Source organism: Odocoileus virginianus, chromosome 4 (assembly GCF_023699985.2).
Source record: "Odocoileus virginianus isolate 20LAN1187 ecotype Illinois chromosome 4, Ovbor_1.2, whole genome shotgun sequence".
NCBI classification, from domain to species: domain Eukaryota; kingdom Metazoa; phylum Chordata; class Mammalia; order Artiodactyla; family Cervidae; genus Odocoileus; species Odocoileus virginianus.
The window spans coordinates 65,189,967-65,195,220 of NC_069677.1; the positions used below are offsets into that span (position 1 = coordinate 65,189,967).

Genomic DNA, 5,254 nt, shown 5'->3' on the forward strand with positions numbered 1-5,254 from the left:
GTCTCAAAGTATCTCCATATCAGATGTTTATTAACTGCAAAAGACATTCATTAATTTCAGATTTCTGTATAATGAAGAAATCTGGCACCACATTATCAAAAGACCAACAAACATCATATTAGACTAATAGATACCACATACTTCTTAAGATGATGTACTGGCAAGCAGGATTGGACTCAGGTGGGAGAAATGAAGCATTTAGGGCTGACCTTGTATTTGCATGTAGCTAAGAAAGAATATCTCCTTAAATGTTGTGCACTGGGTACCTCCTCTGCTTTATCCAAGTCCCAGCTCTGTTTAAGAAGAGAAGTTGCTTTTGTGTTGCTCTGGCCCAAAGTGCATAACCCGAATCAAATCACAAAGAAACATCAGATGAACTCAAAATGAAGGACTTTTGGGACTTCCCTGGTGGTCCACTGGCTAAGACTCTGAGCTCTGAATGCAGGGGGCCCTGGTTTGATCCAGGCTTCCCTGGTGGCTCAGATGGTAAAGAATCTGCCTGCAATGCAGGAGACACAGGTTTGATCTCTGGATTGGGAAGATCCCCTGAAGAAGGGAATGGCAACCCACTCCAGTATTCTTGCCTGGAGAATTCCATGGACAGAGGAGTATGGTGGGCTACAGCCCATGGGGTCGTAAAGAGTTGGACATGACTGAATGACTAACATACACATTCACATACTCCTGTTTGATCCCCTGGTCAGGGAACAGATTTTACATGCCACAATTAAGACCAGGGGCTGCCAAATAAATATTATAAATAAAATTTTTAACTTATTTTTAAAATGAAGGACTATCTACAAAATGACTGCCTTATACTTTTCAAATATGTCAGTATCTCTAAAGACAAAAGCATAGCAATCGTCCCAAGCGAAAGAAGACTAAAATATATGACACTGAATGCAACACACAATGTAGGATTTTCATTTTCCATGAGGGACACTGTTGTGACAATTGGTGAAATCTGAATAAGAACACTAGATTAGCTAATGGCTTTGTGTTCGATGATTATGCAAGAGAATATACTTATTTTTAGAAAGGTCTGACACAAGTGGGCATCACACCAGCAACTTACTTTCAAATAGTTCAGAAAAAAATATGGGTAAATAGATAAATAGAAAAAGATAAGTTTAATATGGTAAAATGTTAGTGTTTCAGAAATCTGGGTAGAGGGTATATGGGAATTCTTTGTGCTATCTTGTAACTTTTCTGTAAGTCTGAAGCTGTGTCAAAATAATTTTAAAAACCAAATCTCAAATAGGAGAAATTAGGGAGAATAGGAGGAGGCAACATGTACAAAGAAGCAGTACATTTTCCAGGACTAAAGGCCGGGGCCTCAATCTGAAGGATCACACCTAAGAAGACCACACATAAGAAGACCAGAACATTGAGTTTTAATAGAAAATCTTAAAGGCCCCAGAGAGAAAAGATGGAGTCCCCACAAAAGAATGAGAATTAAACTGGCAGCAGACTTCTTATTAGTAATTACAGTTAGAAGCCAATTAAACAATATTTTCAGAGTGCCAACAGTGTGAAACTAGTATTCTCTACTATGTCAAACTATCTTTTAAGAGTGAAGATATATGTTTAGATATTCAGAAACTAATGTGGGTTATTCCTCTAAGATCCTCACTGAAAGAACTACTTGTTGAGCCCTATATCAGGGTCACAGGTGTGGAGCCCCGCAAAAGGGTCACAGGATAAAAATTTCTGGAATTGATCAAGCCCCATAACAACTGTGGCCATGAGCCAGATCTAAACCAGCAAGTTCCCTGACTCCGTATTAAGCAAAATACCCACACTATTACCCACCCTGGGCTTCCCTGGTGGCTCAGATAGTAAACAACCTACCTGCAATGCAGAAGACCTGGGTCAGGAAGATCCCCTGGAGAAAGAACAGCAACCCACTCCAGTATTCTTGTCTGAAGAATTCCATGGACAGAGGAATCTGGCAGGTTTCAGTAAATGGGGTCCCGAAGAGTCAGATATGACTGAACTACTAACACTCACTCATTACCCACCCTGTTCAGTTCAAATCAGTTCAGTTCAGTTCAGTAGTTCAGTCGTGTCCGACTCTTTGCGACCCCATGAATCGCAGCACGCCAGGCCTCCCTGTCAATCACCAACTCCCGGAGCCTACCCAAACTCATGTCCATTGAGTCAGTGATATCATCCAACCATCTCATCCTCTGGCATCCCCTTCTCCTCCTGCCCTCAATCTTTCCCAGCATCAGGGTCTTTTCAAATGAGTCAGCTCTTCACATCAGGTGGCCAAAGTATTGGAGTTTCAGCTTCACCATCAGTCCTTCCAATGAACACCCAGGACTGATCTCCTTTAGGATGGACTGGTTGGATCTCTTTGCAGTCCAAGGCCTATAGCATCCTAATCAACCGCCTGATGCCAGCATTCTAGTAGGAATTTTCTCTGTCTTGAGGCTATAACAATTGGCTACTAGTCTGCAAAAAGGTTCAGCTCTCCCTTGAGCCAGCCTGCTGTTCTAACCATGTCTCCCTCTCTAATAAACTTTATTCTCCTCTCATTCTGTCTCATGTCTGGAAATTCTTTTCCAAGCTGCTCATGGACCATGACACTACTTACTGGTATAATCTGAGAAAAAGGAAACTGGCCTAGAAAGATGAAAATTGACTGAGATATGAAAAGCATTGCTGGGAAAATAAGATAGTGAAAGTGTTAGTTGCTCAGTCGTGTCCAGCTCTTTGTGACTCCACAGAATGTAGCCTGCCAGGCTCCTCTGTCCATGAAACTCTCCAGGCAAGAATATTGGAGTGTGTTGCCATGCCTTTGTTCAGGGGATCTTCCCGAACTAAGGATCAAACTACAGGCAGATTTTTTACAATCTGAGCCACCAGGGAAGCCCAATAAACGTGTTACTAAATCTAAATATGGAGAGACTTAGAGACAGTGAGTGCACATTCTAGCTGAGCTAAAATAAGACATTCTGCCTTCTTGTTTCAGCCTTCATACTGTAAACAGATGCCCTTCCTATAGTCTATTCAGTGCCACATTTTTTCACATGCTTGTGCTTTTTGTTGGTGATTTTATGTTTAAAATGGCCCCAAGTATAGTACTGAAATGCTCTGAGGTTCTCTTCAGCCCAGACAGGCCACAATACGCCCTGCAGGGAGAATACTTGTGTTAGATAAACTTCACTCAGGCATCAATTATAGTGTTGTTGACTCTAAGTTCAATGGTAATGAATTGACAATATTAAATAACATGTCTTTAAAAACCGAGCAGCTGAGCACACACACACAAATGGAAACACACATTGAACAAGGTCCCATATTGACAAGCCGTTGCAAATGTGACCAGAAAATGCAGGAGCCTAACCCTGTATTTCCTCTGGGAGAAATGATTCAGTATTGGCCAATTCAGTGTTGGCCATAACTTTACAGAACATAACTACTGCAAATTATGAGAGTCTACTATAATTATTTTTCAGTTAACCCAGTATCTACTGTTTACTCTTTATGATGTTTTATTTCTACTTTCTTTACTTTGTGTTCTGAATTAATTAGATTTTATTCTGAGTTTCATCCCCTTTATAGTTAAAGGATCTATCTTAATATTTAAGCATAATAGTTTATTAAAGCATAATATCTAGAATTTACAAAAGAGGGCTTTTCCTTCCTTGACAGGATAAAGTGTAAGCATACCTACTGAATGTTCATTCCTAAGAATCATATCAAGCAGTGTGGATTCACTCAAGTTATAGGAATTAATCAGGAATTTTCAAGCTATTATGTTTAATTTTACATAAACATTTCATTTGGTAAAAATCTGTGTCTGAAAAAAAAAAAAAATCCGTGCCTGTGCTAAGTTGCTTCAGTCATGTCTAACTCTGTGTAACCCTATGGACTGTAGCCCGCCAGCCTCCTCTGACCATGGGATTCTCCAGGCAAGAATACTGGAGTGGGTTGCCATGCCCTCCTCCAGGGGATCTTCCCGACCCCGGGATTGAACTGGTGTCTCTTATGTCTCCTGCATTGTCAGGCAGTTTCTTTACCACTACAGCAACCTAGGAAGCTCCAAAACCCCTAGGTTCAAACATCTGGCTCTTATGAACTGGCAACTTCTTTCTGGGATGGGGTGCATCTAAAATGACTGAGATCAATCAGCTAAATTAAAGAGTTCTGAGTTATATATGTAAATGACATCACCTTATAGTAAAGGATTTGGAGTACTGTGTACAAAAGGGACTTTTTAGGGTGATGGAGACATTTTCTATCTTAATGGTGGTGGTTGTGGTTAAGTGGCTGCATATGTTTGTCAAAATTCATCGAACTGTACATCTCAATAAATATGACTTCAAAAAAAAAAGAATCCTGTGGAATTTGGGAAGAAAATAATGCCAACAGAAGCTAAGCAATATATAGAGAGGAGTTTCCTTCTTTAGTTTGGCTTATTCTTAGTCAAAAGGCTGAGATAGTTTTATTTTTGAAAACTTACCTTAAATCTAGTAACAGCTTGTTTTCCACATTTTCTTCCACAGTACCATCCTTTATTTTGGAATTAAAATTGCCTTCTACCAAAAATTCAAAATTTTCCTCAAAAAACAAAGTTTTATTTGTATCCAAGAGTTTTCAGCCATTCTTGAATGTGGTTTAGATCTTAACTCACAGAACTCATTTATCTGATATTTTATAATGTCCCTAGTTGAAGAAGGGCTTCTGCAGTGGCTCAGCAGTAAAGAATCTGTCTACCAATGCAGGAGATGCAGAGAACCAGGTTCGTTCCCTGGGTTGGGCAGATCTCCTGGAAAAAGAAATGGCAACGCACTCCAGTGTTCTTGCTTCAAAAATCTCATGGACTGAGGAGCCTGGCATGCTACAGTCCATGGGGTCACAAAGAGTCAGACGTGACTGAGTGACTAAATAACAACAACAACAACTCATTGAATAAAGGATTCTGACCATGAGTGTAACAGGATGAGTTGGGTGAGGAAGGGAGGCAGAATGCTCCTTTTAAAGCAGTGGCCTTGCTTCAGAATTTTCTGGCCCCTGGGTGTTCACAAACATGAAAGTTGTGTTTAAAAACCTGGTCACACCTTGCTTATAATTTCCTTTGTTGTGCAAAAGCTTTTAAGTTTAATTAGGTCCTTTTTGTTTATTTTGGCTTTTTTTTTTTTAATATGGAACGCTTCATGAATTTGCGTGTCATCCTTGTGCAGGGGCCATGCTAATCTTCTCTGTATCATTCCAATTTTAGTATATGTGCTGCCGAAGCGAGCAC

At 40.1% G+C, this 5,254-nt stretch overlaps 1 non-coding gene across 1 annotated transcript; it reads right to left on the bottom strand.

The window, feature by feature from the left end:
* Window positions 1–5,147: 5,147 nt before the first annotated feature.
* On the bottom strand, window positions 5,148–5,254 carry LOC139034973 (U6 spliceosomal RNA). The gene has a single exon (XR_011487534.1). It is a non-coding gene; the product is annotated as a U6 spliceosomal RNA (small nuclear RNA).